At 35.8% G+C, this 21,943-nt stretch overlaps 1 long non-coding RNA gene across 1 annotated transcript in view; it reads right to left on the minus strand.

The window, feature by feature from the left end:
* Positions 1–275: 275 nt before the first annotated feature.
* LOC147912259 (uncharacterized) overlaps positions 276–21,943 on the minus strand; it is a 94,199-nt gene continuing 72,531 nt past the window's right edge. Inside the window, exons 3-4 of the long non-coding RNA XR_015550141.1 lie at positions 6,738–6,824; positions 276–480 (exon numbers count right to left, since the gene is read on the minus strand). This is a non-coding gene — a long non-coding RNA (uncharacterized LOC147912259). The remainder of the gene's footprint in view (positions 481–6,737; positions 6,825–21,943) is intronic.

Below are 21,943 nucleotides of genomic sequence, written 5' to 3' on the forward strand. Positions count from 1 at the left end.
AATATCAGCATATTTTATTTACATATATCTATTTATATTAATATAATTTATATTGTATTAATTAATATAATTTTATATTATATTATTATATTTTATTTATATATTTTATATTATATAGAAATTATTATATATTATATATTAATTATAATATATTAATTAATTAATATAATAAAATATATAAATAAAAAAATATAAATTAATATTATATATTATATTAATATTTTATTAATATAATTTATACTAATATAAAATATAGATGTAGTTCATGGCTTAAAAGTAGTGATTAGTAGAGGTAGACTAAAGCTATAAGAATCAAATATTGTCACAGAACTTTGAAAAAGGCAGGAAAGTGCATCTAAATAAAGCAATTATAAAACCTTCATAATATGGAAAACAAAATCTATTTTGGGCACAGTTTGAAAATGTAATGATTACCTGAATGGTTTAGAGTTCTCATGGGCATGATTGTCTTGACGCTTCCTGGGTAGAAAATAAATTCAGTGAGGAAAAATTGTTCCATTAAACCACATTGCTGCATACAAACGTCAATTTAAAGTTCATCATATATAGGGCTCACAATGCTATGTGTTCTTAAAAAACCAGCAAGTAACTGCTTTAGAGTACACCACATCAAAGCAGTAAACCTTATATTGACACTGTGTCCAAAAATAACTCAAAGAGAAAAACTTATAACTTAGAGTAATATTTTCCAAGATGTAAGATTATTATATCAAAACATCTTAGTTTTTGTCACAATTAGCCTGGTTCTAATTCCTTAAATATTAAAAACTTGAGAATAGTGGGTTTTTTTAATTGAACTTACAGGTTTGAACATTTAAAAGAATAAATTTCCTTTTTAGGGAATTTATATCACAGTGAGTAAAGGAATCCTCCAGAAGACTGAATGGCTCAGGAAAACTTGACAGCTTAGAAACTGTCAAGCTTAGAAACTATTAGATTTTAAGTGAATACCCAAATTCTGTAGCAAATGGCAAATGTAGTACCCAGAGGATTCTGAGAACTTCACTGCTCAATTGTATCAACTCTGATGAAAGCTGAGATGTTCCCTTGATAGGCAATGTGGCAGTGCTTATCAAAGTAAGAACGCTCACATCCTTTGGCCCAGAAACTCTACTGCTGGAAATTTATCCTTACAGATATACCTGCATAGGTGCACAAAGATACGCGTACAAGGATGCTTAATAAATTATGGTTCAATCATGAAACTCAGCCATTTTAAAAAATGAAGTACAGCTATAAGTACTGATACATCCAGAAGATTACATCGAATGTAAAAAAAAAGGCTTATTTCGCTCTAGGACGTATTTTATAATCCCATTTGTGTAAAAGAGAAACAGGCAATAAACACAGAAAATTTCTGCAAGGATGCCAAACAGTTTTCTAACAGTAGTTCGAGTGCAGAAGTAGAACCAGGAGTCAGAGGAAGGGGCAGGAAAGATTCCTACGTTTCCCCTTATGACTTTTGGTGATTTTTTATTTTTGTTTATTCTTCTTAATATGAACATGTTTACCTTTTTACTAAAATATTGGTTAATAAAAGAGCTGCCACTATGCAAATGTACTGTAATTTCCCAAACCAAAATTCAAGGACTGGTCTTACTTCCATGTCCAATTTGCTCCCTAACATAGAATGTTACTGTAATGATAACGATAGTGCATTTAGAAAGTGGAAATGAGCATGGAAATTCCCACAGGAATAATACATCTTTGGAGTGAGAAATCAGTAGCCCCCCGTTATCTGTAGCAAGATTTTCTGTAATCAAAAGTTCCTTCTGCTGCTAGCCAGGAAGCACAATATTTTGTAAAGCAGTTGTCGGAAAAACTAAACAACAAGCGCGTTAACTTTGGTTGGCTAAAAAGTTTTACTGTTGGATTGAATTTCTCCCCACAGTGGTTTTCCTATGCGTCCCTCTATAGGTAATGTGGCAAAAATGGGAAGAAAAGTGATGGCTTCATAATATTTCAATGCAAATTTACTTGGGTCATTTCCAGCAACCACGCTAACAAGAATAATAAGCGACGTCTAACCCAAATTGGCCAAATTTTTTTGTTTAATTAACTATGTGTTTAAAGTTCATGTGGACACAACCTCTGTCAGACTTTTAGAGATAAATAACATCCTCTACAATGCAAGTGTAGTGTATTTCCAATTCAAGGCAGAACTTTTGTGAGTCTTTCCTTAATTACGAGTCAGAGCTTGAACTGAGTAATTTCTAGGTCACTTTTCATATTTAATATTTTATCATGATATTGATGTATGCTGCAGTTTCATTGCTAGTAATAACAACGATAATGGCTATTGTTTACTCTGCATTTATTGTGTGCACTGGCAGAGCTATACTTGTACAGAGTGTCTTGACGGCCCTACGAAATAGGCATTGTTACACTTATGTTACAGTTGATTTTACAGTTGAGGATGATACTTAGGGAGGCTGACTGTCAGAACCAGAATCAAATCCAGGTTTGGCTGACCCCCAAGTCTAAAGGGTCTCCCCTCCCACTCTGCACCCCCCGCCCCCAGCTCCACTGTCAAGTTTTATCACAACTTAAAATAATACATCTTCAATAATACTTTTTCCTAAATATTTTCCCTTGACTTCAATATTTCCAAGGCTTGAATTTTTCATGGTCTTGGGAGCATATATGAGTTTTTACATGGTTGTGGTACAGAAAAGGCTCCAAAATGCCATTTCCTAGAAATCAAACAAATCCATAATTTAAATAATGTTCAAAATCTGTATCTTAAAGTATTAATGAGGACAGCTCCTTGTGAGAACATGATAAATTCTCACGACAAACAATTGTTTTATTTTGTTTTTTAAAAAGCATTACTTGTAAGGAAAGTAAAAACCTCAAAAGTGAAAATTAGGCCTGTGGTCACTTCTCATTTGTTGGTTTACAAACAATATGTAATTCTGCTTAAAACACAGACTTCTAATTAAGCAAGTACATAAAAGTTTATGAAAAACAGGACTGGAATAATATATTTAATAATGAGATGAGATATACAATGTTTTCTTCTAGTAATGAGGTAATACCTTTATAAATCAGAGGGATTTAATTTTTATGGTGTACTGTAATAAATTAAACCATCACACCCTAAATAATTCATATACAATTCTTATTTGCTAAGGACATATCATAAAAAAGAGATGCACCAAATAAAATTCATACAAAGGCAATAATATTTGGCTATTAAAGAATAGATCAGAAGATGAAAAACAGTGATTTACATAAAATTCAAAAGCAGATATTTAATGGTCAGAACACAAGTTATCCAGAACCTTTAGTTCCTTGTTGTCAGGTTTAAATTTTAGGAGAAAGGGGATAATCAGAAAAAGCCATTAAAAAAATAAAAACCAATTTTGCTGATATTAACATAGGATCATCCTATATTCCAATAGCACTTATTATCCAGAAAATATTTAAAATTCAAAACTTTGATCCAATAAAAGACATTGACTTAATTATGCAAATAGCTTCTGTCAGGAAAATCTCTTCCTTTTAAATTTCTAAGACTAGCCTACCTAAGATGTCCTACCGTATTATCATGAGATTAGATGATCCCCGTGCTCCCTACTCCTGGTCCTCCAGGAACAGCACTGTCAGCAGAAGCCCAACCCCTCTGGTCTACATTCCTCTGAATTGCAATGTGTAACTTTTCACTTCAGTGAAAGGCTTAAGAATATTACTAGGGAATGGGAAATCATTCTTATTTCACATGAACCTTTTACATTAGATTTTAAACATATTTGAGGATACAGTATTCTCTCCAACACTATCCTTGGAAAGCCTTCAACTAACTGCTACCCGTAAAATCACTTTCCTTCTTGGAGTTTCTGAGACAGAGAGAGAAAGGAAGATGGGAGAGAAAATGAGTGATGGGTCCTTTGGGGAATCTACTATTCATATTCATCAACTATTAAAAATGGGGACTCTTCAGGGCCGGCCCCATGGCCTAGTGGTTAAGTTCGGCACTCTCCACTTCCACGGCCTGGGTTCGCAGGTTCAGATCCCAGATCCCTACACCACTTGTCAGCCATGCTGTGGCGGTGACCCACATACAAAATAGAGGAAGACTGGCACAGATGTTAGCTCAGGGCTAATCTTCCTCAAGTGAAAAAAAGAGGAAGACTGGTGACAGATGTTAGCTCAGGGCAAATCTTCCTCACCAAAAAAAAAAAAAAAAAAAAAATGGGGACTCTTCATTAATCTCTTGTCTACAGTTGCTTTATCTTGGAAACTGAAAAAATTCTGCAATGTAAATTGTGTGCACCATGGATCTATTACTGGGCATGGCATGTCTGTCTCTTTAAACCAAGCAGGATTTGGGAGCGTTCAAAAGTCTCTTTGCTGCTCTCCTCAACTTATACTCACAGGAAAATAAATTGACTGTAAAAACCAAAAGGCTTTCAAAGCTTAAGCCGAGGTTTGATAATGACATTTGCCTTTTTTTATTAGGTGATACTTTTACTAAGCCATCTAACTCTACCAACAATGGTATAAATTCCCAAGCTTGTGTTTTATTACTTAAATGGATGAAAATGCTTACAGACAGAGAAATACTTTTTTTGGACCTTATAATATCACTACAAACCATCAAATGTACCATTGTATATACCTGCAATTTTAGTTTGATTTTCTCAATACAGATCTACTCAGAGCTATAAGGATCTATAGTAATGTGGTTAACTATAGCTACACTACTTCTTAATGATTGTGTAGATTCAATTTCATTTTTCATATTCTCTAATTATATGTTAAAAGTAAATCTTCAGTCTTCCCAATCAACTGACAGGTTAAAAAATGCAATATTAGAGCAATCCTCATATGGAAAGAAAACAGCCAGTTATCATTTCCTTCTCTGAGATTTCTTTTTATGGTAACCAAACCCACACAAAGTCATTTTTGGCACCCATTGCCAACAAAGGAGTGGTATTCCAAACACAGTTTCACATTCACATTTAAAATTTTCCCTGATGCCATTGAGTGCTATGAAATGAGTAAGATATTCGGCCAGAGGATATGACTTTTGGGTTTCCCGTGGATGGCACTCAGATCACCCTAAAGGAGTTCTTTAGGCAGTAAAGACAGCCATTGTCTAGCCAACTCGGCATATTTTTTCAGAGGGGGGTAATGTTGACAAAGACATTACCCTCTGCGTGGCTATTTCAGTGGTAAAAGAACGAAGCGAACTGAGCAAAAGAAAGAAGAGGATATTACATAGAAGAGTTGCCATTTTTCTAAAAGTGTGCCCACTCCTTTGGCTCCTCTTCATAGCCCCACTCAAAGAAATCTGGCACCCAGTTAAATAATTTCCTCAGAGAGGCCCTGAAAGGAAAGGCCCAGAAACAGCCTCCCGTATAGATCTCCACAGAGGTCCCTTCAGGATAACAGCTGGGTGGGATTGGCAGGAAGGCAGGCTTGCTCTGCAGATGAATAAAGGCCCACAGTTTCCAGGGTTGTCAATCTGGGATCTTTCGCTTAGAAAAACACTATCGTAGAAAGAACTTTACCTCAGGAAATTAATCATTACTTGAGTGGTGGCAAAAGTCAAGTGTGCATTAAATAATAACATCCTAAATAATAAGGGTATAAAATGGCAACAAATGCTACTTCTCTACTTCCAATATTTTCATAATAAAACATTTCTTAAAATTAAAATGGCTATTGGGTCTTTTTTTGAGAATTTGGTAGTATTACATTGTAAACAAATATATAAGTCTTGTGATGGTAATTATGGAAGAAAATTCTAGAGGCCGTTTCCATATATGTGCTTTCAGAAAGCCAGAGATCAATCACAAAACATTTTAAGAAATACGTGAGCATCTCAGAGCACCAGTGCCTTAACAATGACGGTCCCACAAGTCACTGCCACATATAAGTACCGGATGAGGGAAAAAAGGATCTACCAAAAAACCATGACCGGTGCCAGAGTCCAACTGAATACAGACTTATTTCCACAGGATGATTAAAAAAAGGTACCTTCCTGAGAGCCAAATTCATTATAAATGCTCTTTTTATTAGTAAAAATTCCCATAACCTCAGTTCTCCCTAAAATTGAGCAAGTCACAAGATGAGGAGGATACTGTATATTAAATAAAACCCTGCCAAGCAATTCAGAGAACTTCTGGAGAAAAGTGAAAATACTGTGATGATCACCATCTGATTTGACATACATTAAAATCTAATTTGATATTTAAAACCTAATGGAAAACTGAACCATATTTTTTCCACATTGGCTACAATGAGGACATGACGGCAGATATTTGTATAGTTTGCATATTTAGTCAAGATATTTATGACTTATTTTGACTATAGCCTGCTATTTTTAATATTTTGTCATAAAACTTTTTGCATTTTTTTTTTACAATTGTGATTTTGTTTTTCTAGTGGGATGTCTCCCCATTATATGGCAAAAGTAATTAGGATTTACTAAGTAGAATTTTACATGAAAACAAATTTTGCCAGAAAGAAATGCTCTTAAACGAGGCTATATCAATTAAGGAAATTATTATTAAAACTGGTCTATTATGAGAAACAAAATAAACAAAATCAAACCTTCACAATACTTTTCTCTCTAAATGGCATATACATTGTTTCCTCCCAGATTTGATGGCAAAGTCGGTTCACATACGGGTGCATAGTAGGCCAAAACTGCTTTTCAAGTTAAACGTAAAAACAATAGAATAAAATAACAAATTGTAGTTATTAACCTGTTATCCTCATATCAAAAAACAACCGTCTTTGCCTTCCACGATGCCAACTCTTCCCACAGGAACTCATGCACAACTTCAGGGAATCTGAAAGACAAACAAGAAGATTTTTAAAAATGATGACGCTTGTATCTACAAGCAGGGATTTTAATAGGCATGCTTATTTTTTTTTTTTTTTTTTTTTTTTGCTGAGGAAGATTTGCCCTGAGCTAACATCCATCACCAATCCTCCTCTTTTTGCTTGAGGAACATTCGCCCCGAGCTAACATCTGTTACAAATCTTCCTCTATTTTGTATGTGGGTCACTGCCACAGCATGCCACCAACGGGCAGTGTAGGTCTGTGCCAGGGAACCAAACCCAGGCCACCGAAGCAGAGCACGTCGGACTCAACCACTAGGTCACCGGGGTTGGCTCATGCTTATTCTTCACTTACAGAAACTGCCTTCCTCAAGGAAAGAAAATTTGGAACTGGATCTCTCAAGAAGACTGTTTTTTTTTTTTTCAAGAAAAAATTTCCTTTCAACATAGTTTAAATCTTTTGAATAAGTACTTGTATTAAAAGAGAATTGCCCGTAACAGCAAAAGTGGAGGCAATTAGGAAAATAATGCTCGAGTGAAAACTTAATGTATTGGAACTAGAAATTCTGCCATTGAAGTCCGTGACACAGTTCTGCCTTAAAGCCGAGATTCCCACAAAACTTCTTTCGGTACATCAGCAAACTCCACAGGATGAAGTCTCAGACAACCTCGTAGCAAATTCTTTTCTATAGTTTATTTCAGCAATGTTATGTTCTGTGCTAAAATTAATTTCTGAAATAGGAAGCCAAAATCAACCACAGTAAAATCCTGAGAATTAACAAACTCCAGTAAGTAAAAGAAAAAGGGATTTTCTCACACGTAGAATCAATATTTATCCAAGTCTGATCCAAAGAAACGCATGGAAGGTCAGTCAAACTACTTAACCCAAATAGATTCATCAATCAACCATCGTAAGATGGAATATCTCCCAGTATAAAGGGCCCATATAAAAATATTATTACACTACCCCTAGATGGTTATTGTATATTTGTTCATTTTCTAAACTATTACTCTTTCTTCCAGACAAGTTATTGTCTCATAGGAAGGACTAAAGCATCAAGACATGACAATTCAAATGTGCCTTAATCTAGTACCACCTTATGCGGATGTTCAAGGTGCTTTAATTTCCCTCCTCCTCTGTGCACATCCCTACAGAAGCACTTCAGGGCACACTGTGCACTCTGAGACATGAATCATTATAAGCAAGTAGGCCCACTCGGTTCCTCAAAAGACACAAAAGGTGCAAAAATAGCTTCTGTGATTAAAGCAAGAACCACGTCAGCAACCAGATGAATGTAGGTGGTCAGATAAGATTCTGTTGCTGCAGAGGGCAAATTATTAAGAGAGTGCTAGATTTATTTTCTCTTTTAAACTTTGTTCTTCTTGCCTAAGATCAACCATTTGCTGGTACTTAAAATGACACCTGACAAGCTCTACTGTCTTAAATTGAAAGCTTAAGTAAGAGCCAAAGAGCATGATTGATTAAACACTGAGGGAAGAGTGATGGTATCCTAAAAAAAGAAAAAAAACAAAAAGACATATGTTCTATAAGATAATTAACTATATCTATATTTTTAACAAACTAAACAATACCTCTTTATTTTTAAGAAATAATCAAGTTAAGGGGCCAGCCCGGTAGCATAGTGGTTAAGTTCGCGTGTTCTGCTTTGGCGGCCCAGGGTTCACCGGTTTGGGTCTGAGGCTCGAACCTACTTACTGCTCAACCCATGCTGAGGCAGCGTCCTACACAGAAGAGCTACAACTCTACAACTATGATAGACAACTATGTACCGGGGCTTTGGGGAGAAAAAAAAAAAAGAGGAAGATTGGCAACAGATGTTAGCACAGGGCCAATCTTCCTCAAAAAAAAAAAATTTATTAAAAAAAAATCAAGTTCAAGTGCTTAAAAAAAAAAAAAAACCAAAAAACTGTACCTTGGCAATATGACCTAAAGTTAAAGTATGGCATCCCTCAGGAAAAAAAAGAGTAAATCCTGATCTATTTTGCACTCCAAGCAAAATTCACCCAAGACATAAATGGGCCAAGATTCTATAGATAGAGCTATTTTTAGGGAACAATAACTTGCAGTATTTAGCGACCACCTATGATTGGCAATCCCATCGTCACTGAAGGAAAAAGGAGAACATAATCCCCAGAAGGCCAGCACTGACAACTCCTTCCGACTGTGCTGTAACTATAGACAAGCACTCAACCCTTCCCAAACCCAGAAATCACCATCCTACCAATTAGCCTCCACAGGCAAAATAGAGCACATGAGTGCCCCAGACAAGCTGGGGCGGGCCAATGTGCCCAGTTCTGACGCTGCTTTTCCAGGCTTACTTTCTGGGGCTATGGCTCCTGGAAATAGGAAACACTTGTCTCATGACATGCACATATATCTGGAATTTTAGATTCCGGAAAATAGGGAACACTTGTCTCATGACATGTACATATAGCTGGAATTTTAGATTACAGAAGAGCCCTCTTTTCACTCAATCAGAGGATTGGAAAATTGTTTCTATTACATGACTAGTAATTCACAATCTTCAATGTTTGGTTTCCCCTTGAGCAAAAAAGCAACGGCAATGATGTTGTACTTATATTTTACCTCACAGAAACGTCCAGGTAATCAGTGTGACTTTAAAGCAAAGATTTAGACGCTATTAACACGAAAGATCTGGCACCATTTTCAGTGATTTTGCACAAATCATTTTCTTGCAAATTGAAATGAGTAGTGGCCTCTACAAGGGAGGTAATTATTGTTACTATTACAATAAAGACATGGAGATAACCCTCTCAGAAAATTATTTCTGCATTAATTTTAAGTGAGTTTTTGTGCCTCAGTTTCTTCATCAAAATCAAAGAGAAATCTTTGCTCAAACAGCCCTTGAGAATGTAGTATGACAACTCAGATTTATATTCCCCAGAAATCAACAGTTCACATAGCATACTATTAAACAATGGAATAAAAGAAAGAGGAAAGACTTTCAATTCTTTCACTTTACTTTTAGGTTATTGGATTCATAAGAAATCACCATGCAATGAAACCTTAATATTCCATAAAACTAACAAGTTTTCATAAAATAGTGCTAACAGATCTTGTTAAATATTCCCAGATCATTCAAAATTCATTCCTAAATATGAGGTGAAAATTATCTTTCACTTTACTAACAAAGTACACATTGATTTTTCTGTCACTTGCAGGTTTACAGGAGAGTTACTTAAAACTATTTTCCAATCCTCCATACCTCCTATTTGTAACAAACACTTGGAAAGTTTAAGTATTATTTTTTCTATCCCAGTGGTTTCTAAGCCTTTCTACACTGAAGAAAAAAATCCTTGGCATTAGATATTTCTTCTTGGATGCTTATAGGTTATTACCACTAAGCTAAGCAAGGGTCATGTTGAGGTATGATTAGACAGACAGAGAGAAAGACAGATGATAGAAGGCAGAAAGGTAGATAGACGATTGATTGATAGATAGAGAGATAGATAGAGAGATAGATAGACGGACGTTTTTAAAATAGCCATTGTTGGTGAGATTCTTTATTATTTCAATTCTCTATTCTTCCAAATTATTTCAAGACAAGTTATGGTTTAATAGTTTAATATGATTGATGAATCTTGCAAGAGGTTAAGGTTTCATGGGCAAGCTTCTTAGGAAATATAAGTACCTCCCATCACTCTTTTTTCTGAGGTTAAACAAATATATACGTAATTTCAGTAGAAGAGCTGATAAGATAAACCAGTTACACTTTAGATGAGAGAAGTCACAATTAAAAGTAATAATTATTTGCATCAACACTATGGAAAAAATGGCAAATAGTCACGCGTCTCTTAATATATGCGTCATTGGGTGATTTCGTTGTTGTGCACACATCATAGAGTGTACTTATACAAAGTTGGATGGTATAGCCTACCACACACCTAGGCTACACGGTACTAATCTTATGGGACCACCATCATATATGTGGTCCGTCACTGACCGAAACCTCATTATTCGGTGCATGACTGTCCAACTTTATGGGTAGGTACAGACCACAGAGAAAATAATTTTTGTTTTAACATCTGCTAGTAATTATTTTCCAAAGTACCCTGGCCTTCTGCTTGAGTTAACTAGCATCTCCTGAACATAATTTAATCTTTCTTGGATGATTCGGGATTGTATAGTGTCCTCTAGTTCTCACTCTGAATCTGGGCTGGGCTGGGCAACGCACACTTCTCCCCACGTGTGTTCTTAAGCACATGTCACGTTTTCCAAGATCAGAGTTATAACTGAGGTTTGCTTCTTGACTACATATTTGACATCAAATAAGTCATATCTGACTAACTCATTTTAGAAGCAAATATATAACTATCCACTTCTTTCATCATTCATTTTTCAGCTTTTTCTATATCATACAGCGAGTATTTAGTACTGTAAAAGATTTTAGAAATCACTGAATCACTGAACATGCTGTCATAACCTAGATTATTCTTGGTGAAAAATAAAGTCATTCATTTCTAATTCTTAAAGTTTATAATATATATTAATATAGCTGAAATTATATGTAACCAACAAAACTATTCTTTATTTTTATTTAAAAAAAAATCATCAGTCAATTAGATGTAAATGCTGAGAACCAGCAAAGTCAAAAGACTTGCTTAAGAACCCATAGGTCATTATGATGGGTCTGGGCTACAGCTTAGGTCTACAAACTTTCAAGTCAATTATTTCCCACTATCCGTACCACTTCCTTTTACTGAAAGTGTATTAATCTGGCCCTATTGCAGACACTCACTGAATGAGTAAAGGAATGAAAAATAAAGAATAAATGATATTGAACTTAGAATAAGTAAAGACATTTGTCATCCATACTTTAAAGATCATCAAAGAAACAGAAAATAACAGGAGCTAAAAACAACGCTCCACTGAACTGTTTACCAATTTTTATAGAAAATAAAATAAATTCAATGACGGTTTTAATTTTTCCAAAGTGAGTAAATGGTAGCAAAAGTAGGTGTCAAAATAATCAATTTCTATAAGTAGTACATCATTTAGTATCCAAAACAAAAATAATTATTTAATTCTTAACCAATTTTCAGCAGGAGCTATGTTCTGTGATCAAACTTCTTAGGCTCTTATAATGAAAAACTGTTTAAAGTAAATATTTAAGTCGAGTCAGGAGATCATCTTCCCCAAAGCAAAGACAGCTCTTTCATTGACAGTCAATGGAGGTAAACCCTTTGGTTCATAATCCCAAAATTTCAACAAGGAGGTTTTGGGGATATGGTGATCCCATCTCCACAGGCACCACCTCTCCTGTAGAATGGTATTGCTGCATTGTTTTTGCAAAAAGGTAGGGTCAATTAGATGTTTTTTATAATTAAAATCTTGTTTTCTCATTTGTGATACATCTTCCCATTTTTATTTTTCTTTCTCTTCCTTCCAATTCCCTCTATTCTGTCCCTTAATGTTATTGTAGTAGCTAAATAACTAGTTCTTGCCAAGCTATCTTAAATATTTACTTTTTAAATATTTAGAGGATAAAGCCAAAGGAGGACTATTTGACTACTCTACTGTAATGAGAAATATGACATAACAAAGTCATAACTCCAATGTATTGTTTTCTCAAGTTTTATCTTTTACAGTGCTTATGTTTACCATTTGGTTGCTATAGGTATACAGAAGTAAGGTCATTATCCTTTCTCCAATTTTCCTTTTTCTCCTGGATGTGCCAAGATTAGCATAAAGAAAGGCCAATGTTAACTTTGGATTATGCAAACAAAGAGAATAGAGAAATCAAATTGTAAAATATGCATTATATTCATAAGTATGCATAAAACAGGCTGACCTTGCCTGAAGGAAAATCTGTCTCTTAGGGAAGAGCCTCCCACATCAATGGAAATAATACCATAAGCAATGAAAGCACAGCGGGAAACCTGAATTGCATTCCATATTTCACGCAACAACTGATTCTCAGATGTGATGAAGAAAAAATGTCTTCAATCTCCCTACATTAGGTCTACACACCATAAAGAAGAAATCAAGGCAAAGCCTATGACTTATCATACAACCTAACCAGATGGGCCCTTTCTGCCTCCAATAACTGAGCTGCTGAAAGAATCAATTCTATTTCCTCCCTTGAAAATGTTGACAGAGAGTGGGGAAATTGGCCCATGCACCAGTGTAGAGGTGTATAACCTCTGCAAACCAAAGAACAAATCAGGATCTGTGAGGCATACAGGTAAATAAACGACAGGGGACTATCGCTCGAGACCTTAGAAATGGACATAAAGTTAACACACAGCAAATAACCTGAATATCAGTTACTGTCAGAGTTCAAGAAAGCATATTACAAAAAAGGGCTTGAACAACCAGATGAGACGTAACAGCAGTGAGCAGTTCAAATGGAAGCCAGGCTTTACCAAATGAAGTACCAGAAAAGCTTCCCAGCTACCTGTGCTCCTGGGTTATTCAGGTACTCCTTTGGCACCTGGAGAAACTCAGAATGGCATTCATATTTTCAGCCTCATCTTAGCATATATCATTGCCTACAAAGTTAAAGGCTAGAAAAAGACTCAAGTTTCATGCACGTGTTTATAAGCTCCTACTGGGCAAACTCTGCCAGACAAGTTCAGAATTCCATCTACTGGACCATTCACTCAATCAAATCACATTTTTTTCAAAGCCTATATATACTAATATAATGAAATAAAATATTATTGGAATGCAACTTTCATGTTTATTTGAGTTTGAATCCAGATATTACTGTCCCATTTACCAAAATATATATATATATATAAAATTTAAATCAATATCAATGACATCAAATATGAATTAAGAATAATGTACACGTGCGGAATTGAAAGATAAATAAGACAAGATTCCTACCTTCAAAGAGCTTACTGCCTAGAAGGTAAGAAAACCATATAAACAACAAGCCGTAAAAATAATAAAATCATAAAATGGTACTGTGGGAGTACAGAAACAAGACATTGCTTGGGATGGGTGCATTTAAGAAACACTATCTTAAGTCTTGAAAGAAGGCTAGGATTTGGCAAGTAAAAAAATGCCTTTAATGTGAACATATCATTGTGCAAAAGAGAAGAGCAAGGGATGATGGAGAGAGAGCTGATGTGACTAGAACATTGGGCATGTTGAGGTAGTGGGAGTTAGGGCTGAGAAGGACCGGTGGTGGCAGATGGTCAAGGAACTTTTTATTTGGCAGACAGTGAGGGTCATCAGAGGTTCTGGGCAGACGACTGCCACAATCACAGAAACACTTTAGAAAGTTCACACTTATATCTCTTCTCTTTCCATCCCATTTCAAGCAAATTTCTGCAAATCTGTGGCCTGAAAAAGAATCAAGATTGAGAGGAAGCTTGTTTTAAGACAAGGGAGACTTGAAGCTACGGGGGAAAAGATACAAGTGATGAGATAATTCGTGGAATAAACTCTTAGAATAGTGGGAAAGAAAAGGGAAGCACAGATTAAAAGATCAGTTTCAGAAGAAAGACTGGAAGCTTCTGTGTTAGAGGAGAGGGAAGAAAGAAATAATGAAACAACATAATCCTTTAGACAGAGAGAAAAGAAACTGAAGAGTTCCACTAAGATGTTCTTCATCTGCTCGGGAGAGCAGAGCGCTGGTCATCTGATGGAGGGAGGCAGCTGGAGTTGGTTGAGGGGCTTGATGGGTTTAAACAGTGATTTGCCCTGAGTAATGAATGCATTTAAGTCTTGGGAAGAACACTCTTTCCTACTAGGCCACTTAAAAAGAGTATTTTGCACCAGAATATATGCAAAGTTTATCTAAGTTGATAAATATAGCCAAATAATGATATTATCATAATATATCAAATAATACAATAAAAGATAGGATTATCTTTTATTTTTCAATAAAATTCTGAAGTTGATGAACTATAAGCCACTATCTATGAACAGAAGATTTAAGACAATTAAAAAAACCTTTCTATACTGTTTCTTCAAAAGCACAGCTGCGGAGGTCTCCTTTACACTTTAAATGTGAAAACTGATCTATACTGATTTTAGAAATATTATTGAGTTTTAGAAGATCAAACTATTACTTCATATCTGGAATACAGAGTCCTTACTTTATTGAATTAACTACATACATTCAACCACATATGAAATACATTCAAAGTTAAAAAGCCATTTGAATGTCCCACAGGACACAGGACAGTGGCTGCAGAGTAGGAAGTCAATAGATATTTGTCAGTTGAGGATGAATAAATAAATGTGAATAAATGAATGGATGAACTAATGAATGAGTTTGAATATACCGTGTATGTGTATCCAGCACCTGGGAAAACATTCTTCTTGCTTAATGACTGAAAAAGCATCACAAACCTTCTGACACAGAGCATGGGAGGGATCTTGGCAAGTCCACCACCATATCCAACAACTGAGGACACAGAAACCCATCAGGACTGAGTGACTGACCTCAGAGGACTTCAGGAAAGCTGAGCCTCCCAAAACCTCAAAAAGTACTCGTTTTAGAATTTCTAGCACTTTTTCAGCTACCAAACACAAAGAGAAAGTTTTTGTAAATGTTGAAAAGTGCAGCAGTTAAATGTCATGTTAGAAATTCAGGTAGAAGACAAAAAGTTGAGCGAAACGTGTATTTTTTTTACCAAACAGTAAGTTTAAACATCCAACTACTTTACTTTTTGTCAAGGATCTCATCTCAAGGCAGTAACTAAACTAAGTGATTAAGAGTCAGGCTTAAATCTCTATCAAAGATGTAAATAATAAAATATTAATTTAACTTGGTCTCTCCAATTTCTCACTCTTTCTTTCCTGCCTTCTTATTGACTGGACTGGTCATTTTAATTGCTAAAGACTTGCAAGGTTTGATGTTGATTCTATGTATACTTATGCCAAATACATAAATGTGAAGATCATTGAAAACCAGGGGAAAAGAAAGATGGCTCCCGGATTAGAACTTGAAGCACTGAGGCAACACAGCCACACACTTCTGCCTTTGCCCCAAGTCATGGTTCAGAAAAGTAAGGCCATGTTGACATCAATGGCCCTCAAGATATAAAAAGTCATCCCTTGGGGTTGCTCATGAACATTCCTACTTTCTGCAATCTTACAGTACATTTACCTCACTGGTCTACTTGATAACTAGAAGTGCAGAATGGGTAGTATTCAAAGGCACTGAAGTCAGACTGTCCAGGTCCAAATAAATCATGGATCAAGCATTTACTAGCTATGTGACCATGGGAATCTTAGTACAAAGAGAAGTAATGATATCGAATATCACTTACCAACCTCATTCAGATGTAAGAATTCAATGAGGCACATTGAATTCAATGAACCCAAAGCACTTAGTAGAGTGTCTGGCACACGGCAATTGTTCAAGTATTATTGTTGCTATTATTATGGGTTATAACTGCCCTCAGAAACTTAGCCTGGGCCTTGGTCACTCCAATTCCAATGGTCCTAGGGTACAGAGCCATCCTAGAGAGCAAGGCAACTGCACTGGATGACAATGGCTCACTCAAGCCTGATCTGGTGCTTATGTCAGCCCTTGATCCAGGTTGAGATCATCATGCACACCCCAGGCACAGGAATGAAGGAGTGCCTGGTTGCATTTCTCTAAATGAAATTTTCTCATAATTGATCACTGTTATGGACTGAATGTTTATGTCCCCTCAAAATTCATATGTTGAAGCCCTAACTGCAAGTATGGCTGTATTTGGAGATGGGACTTCTAAGGAAGTAATTTGGGTTAAATGAGGTCATTAGGGTGGAGCCCTGATCCCATAGGATTAGTGTCCTTAGAAGAAGAGACATCAGAGAGCTTTCTCTCATTTTGTCCCTCTGCACACACACAAGGAAGAGGTCACATGAGATGGCGGCAAAGTACATAAAATTGTTGGGATGAGGGAGAAAAAGTGCAATGAAAAGAATACTAGATTTTGAGTCAGAAAATCCATACTCCTGTGCTAGTTCTAATATCTGGTAGCTGTGTAATCTTGGACAATTTATTTAACCATTTTGATCCTTCTTTCTTCACTTAGAAAATGAAAAACAATAATTCCTCCCAATCATGGTTGTTGTAACCAGGATGTTTGGCATAGTAGGTACTCAATAAACTGAATTTTAAAAGATAATGAGATCAAGGAGGAATCCTGTGAGGAAGAGAATACAATAATTAAAGATATCGTATCTCATAATACTCTATTACTACCTAAAGCAGAATATTGCAATAGTCATGCTGTGCTTCGTTCCATCAACATTTAGGATATATTCATTGATGGCCTGAATATTCACATTTTATGGTGTCATTTGTGATTGAGGTGATTTTTTTTCAGTGTTTTAGTAATTTATCAAAGGAAATTCATGATGATGCCATATTTTTTTCCAATTCAATGGTTAACAAAATATGCATTGCTTGCTACTATGGACAAAGCACGGTGTCTATTCTAGTTTATTTAGCAATTAAAAAGGAGCTGTGTGGTTTACAATTTATAATTGTCTATTTAAAGTGAAGACACACGGGAGAAATTTATCTGGTGTCAGTATCAAGAATAATTTTATTTTTACTGAAAACTGGCTTTATGGTCGAAGCTTATTTAATGTTCCTCTTAGGCTGGCTGTTGGAAAACCAAGATCTAAATTTGGGGCCCTCCTCTAGGAAGTATCTAGGCCTTCCTGGCATGTATTTGGATCACTAACATCATTTCTACCTTCAAGCACTATTTCCACCTTTGTTTTCCATTGTCTCATACTCACACTAATATGTACACACACATCCCCCTCAATAATGGGACTATTACAAAAGACATAATGTAGCTGGGCACTGTTTCCAAAATTGAATGCATTTGTATATTTCAATAGTGTTCGGGCAGCACAACTGTGAAAACTAATTGGATCCAGGTACATAAAAAGTAATGTGGAAACTCCCCAAATATTTGTCTTTCCCTTCAGCCTTCAACTGTATTGGTTCCAAGAAAAGAAAGGATTTCATAAATACAACAGAAAAGGTACATGTAACACAACTCAAGAGAAACATTCATTATTTTTCCTTCTCTAAGGAATTGCATATGAATATTATGGAAATAATATGGTCAAATTATATTATCTTTGAGACATGGTCAAATTTCCAGCTACTGTCAAGGCTCAGCAGCAGACATGGTAAATGCATCTGACATATTCTTGGACACAGATAACTTACACTGGCAGATCCTACAGGCAAATCCTGTGCAGTGTATTGAAGCAGCTGGATGAATGTTTTTTATTTGTTGAACACCCATAAGATATAAAATCAGATTTGGACACACATATTTTAACAAGTTTAGATTCCATTTGATCAGAAAGCATTCCAAATCTCAAATCAACCTCTATTTTCAAGGTATAAACATCAACTACCCTAAATATTACTAAAGTTTTAAACAACGAATTGAAGAATCTAAAAACCATTTTCAGTGTCATTTTGATTAACCAATTATATGTGATTTAATTTGATCTTTGTTTTCAAATAAACCCAAATGCTAGAGAATGTGTGTTTGGGATTCATAATTTTGGGTTTCAGTCAACATTGACCAATATCCAATATGAGCACATTGGCATAATTTCTATATTCTTCACACCCATATAAATAATTTGAAGAACATGATTTAAACAATGCACCCAGAAATAATTCACTTTGAAAAAAATTATAATAAATGAAAAAAACACATGCTTTTGTTTCAGCTTTAAAAGCAGTTTGCCACAATCTGCAGGCCCACAAACAGCCTTAATTCACCCAATATTCATTGACTCCATATTAACTGATGTCATTTAGAATCTCACTTTCATTCCTTCTGATGTATCACTGAAGGGAAAAGAAATTGCTTTAAAAATCATATTAAGAATTCTTCCTTAGCACAGATTCTCATCAAAACGAACAAAAAGAGAGAAAAACAAGCAAAAACAATTAAGCAAATAAAAACACAGGGAAGGTTACAAAATTAAATATTTTATCATATTGTCTCATTTATCAGGCCTGCTCTGATTTCATTAAGGGCCTTGGACAATGTGCCAGAACTAATTTTATTGCAGCATCTGCTCTCTGGTTTTAACATGGGTGTAAATTATTTGAATAAGCAGATTATAATATTTCTTTTAATCGATAACTAGCAATACAGTACAGAGAAGAAAACGTTTTAATAACGCCTTGCACATGTGCATTATTTTATTTTTCAAAGCTTATCATTTCAGCCTCACAACATCCTTCCAATGTAAGATGAGCAGGAGGAAATTGAGGCTCATAAAGGTTAAGCACTTGTCAAGCAATCTCTCAAAGATGACACATCAGCAAGTGGCTCCCTGGCCTCCCGTCTCCCAGCACAAGGCTCTTTCCATGGACCACACGGATCGTATAAATCAGTTTTAAGAGAGCATGTGGGGGTTTGTGGGCAGAAGACATAAGTTTAAGATCCCCTCTGCCATGGACTGACTTCAGGTGGTTCCCTTACTTTCTCTGGGCTTGAGTTTCCTCAAAAAGATACTGGTCCCACTCTCATACCACTCTATTGGTGACGTGAAAATTGGGTGACGTGTGACAGTCAGCTGTCAATTTTAAATCGCCAAATAGCAAATGTTGTTGTTGATGTTGATACTGATGAACAAGGCAGTTTTGTTGCTGAAGAACTAAAACAGAAGCAATTAAAAGGCCTGAGCCCTAACTAATACTTCTTACTTCACTGAGGGCCCTGAGTAAGTTCTATCAACATAGTAACCGGTAAGAAAGCTTTTTACACAGTAATGTGACTACTCTACGCTTAATGAAGGTCAGCCAAAACCTTCTTCTGTACGCATCTATCAGCTGCAAAGTTATATTCATTTTATTTATTAATTAGAAATCACTTGAGCATCCAACAGTGAGTTGCCATGGACGAGGACTTGCCAAGGCTGAGAAGGATTCTAGACATGTGAGTCCTGTGAAGCTACAGTGAGAAGATGCATCGGTGTCAGGGAGGTTTACTGCTCATCTAGTGTAGGAATTGCAACGTCTCCAACCCAGCAGCTAAAAAAGGCATTATTTCAGCTGTGCCTGGCACATTCTGCCTTAGACGTAAACTTTGAGTTTAGTAAATGGGAGGGGACACACACAAAACAAAAGAGGATGACTAGTTTTCTTAATTGTAGGAAATCACTGATACCCTTAAAAACCCTTAAATATTCACATTTGTTTAGTGACACTAGTCCATAAAAATGACCAGGCTCTGCCCTTGAAGACACATGGTGCATTCACCCTTAATATTTTTCTATATTTTGATCATGGTCCTTTTAACTTTTACAGTACCTTCTCTTCAAACTTGTTAACAACAAAAATCCATTTTTCAGAAACTGGAGATCAGTGAATAGGAGGGCAGAAACAGTGTGATAAATAAGCCTGTGGGAACCGTTACTTCATTACCGGCTACCATGATTGGTTTCATAAAATGGATATTCCTTTATTTTCTCCTCATGGAGAAAGGGAGACAGAGGGTAGAACTCCTTACTCATAAGGAGGACATAATACTCAGAAGCAAAACACAGAAGCACATGACATGGCCAAAATTTATGGACAGTACCTCCTCACCAAGGGTTTACTGTAATTGAAGGGCTTTCCTACTCTAGTCAGCTTATTTGCTCTAACAAAAACATCTCAGAGAAAATTTCAAATGACCATATTGCTATTTCATTTAATTTCTACAAGATACAAAATAGGTTAAAGTGTAAAATAGTTACACTTAAAAGTTTTGGATGGGAAATTTTTATTTTTGTTTTTTAAGCATTAATTAAACCTGATCTACACAAGTGAACTCAAATGGAATTAAAATATTTAATTCTAAATTGTTTCACAACCCTTTCCTACACGGAACAAAGAAAATAGTGGTAACTCATTGAAAGTAATAAATTTGAAATACTTTCTTCAAGGAGACAGCAATTAGGACTTTACGCTAAAATCAGCACCAATCATTTAGATAGTGAATGGAGACGATGTCACCCAAAATGGCAAACAGAGGGCTAGTCTTCTGGAATCATGGTTTTCCCGTTGTGTCCATACGTGCTTGGTGGGTCCAAACAGTATATACACATATGTCTGGAAAATCCTTCCCTTTGTTTCTAATGTAGTGATCTTATGTCAAGAAGAATATTATAAATAATTCTGCATTGGGCTTCTAGGTATAAGTACATAGTTCCTGTCAAAATGAAAGGAGATTTTCATTCTGAGAAGCCATAAGAAATTCTCTCTTCCTTTGATTTGTGTAGTGAGGAGAAGAAATCAGGAATCTCTTTGTCACGTCTACTACCATGAGGGGAGCCAGCCTAATGACAAATCTGATACACAGAGAGGACAGAGTCAATAGAATCAACAAAAGAAACCAAATCCCGAAGGCTTCACAAGTCTCTGGATCAAGCCTAGCCTGAAAGCATACTACCCCTTGACTGTTGAGGATCATGAGCCAATAATGTTTACATTTTTGGTGTAGAGAGTTTGGGTCAGGTTCTCTGTTCCCTGCTATCAAAGGCATCATACAAATGCTATGATTAAACACCTTGGTTGGTGTTTCCTACTTTCTAGATCTACCTACAGACCCATGAAGAAGGCATGATGCCAAGGAAGAGGAAGGTTGTACAGTCTTTCACCTGGGTTGCAATTTTCTGCCTAACTCACTCTCTCAAAATGAGAAGTAACTCCGCTCCTGACTATTCAAGGTCAAGGGTGACCCCACAAAGATAGTGTCAGGAAGATGAAGCACATGGACTCTGGGGTTAAGATAGAACTGGGTCTCAATTATAACACACCACTCACCAGCTACGAGACCTTGGTTAAATCACTAACACTCCTAACATCTGTTTCCTCATTATAAAATGGGGATACTAATAGTTCTTATGCCAGAAGGTTGTCATGAGTATTAAATGAGATACCACAGGTAAATCACTCAGGTCAATACCTTGCACTTACAAATACTCATAAGATACTGGCATTCTTATTTATATACCAATGGAGTAAAATTTCCAGCAGCTGTAAATATAGGCAAACATATTTACAAAAGCAAGCACTTGACTTTTATTATTTGAGCTATGTGAATAAAAAGTGTATCGAATTAGTTGAAAATGGTTATTTGATTTTGCATGTATGCA

Source organism: Ceratotherium simum, chromosome 38 (genome assembly GCF_057802395.1).
Source record: "Ceratotherium simum simum isolate JZ-2026a chromosome 38, ASM5780239v1, whole genome shotgun sequence".
NCBI classification, from domain to species: domain Eukaryota; kingdom Metazoa; phylum Chordata; class Mammalia; order Perissodactyla; family Rhinocerotidae; genus Ceratotherium; species Ceratotherium simum.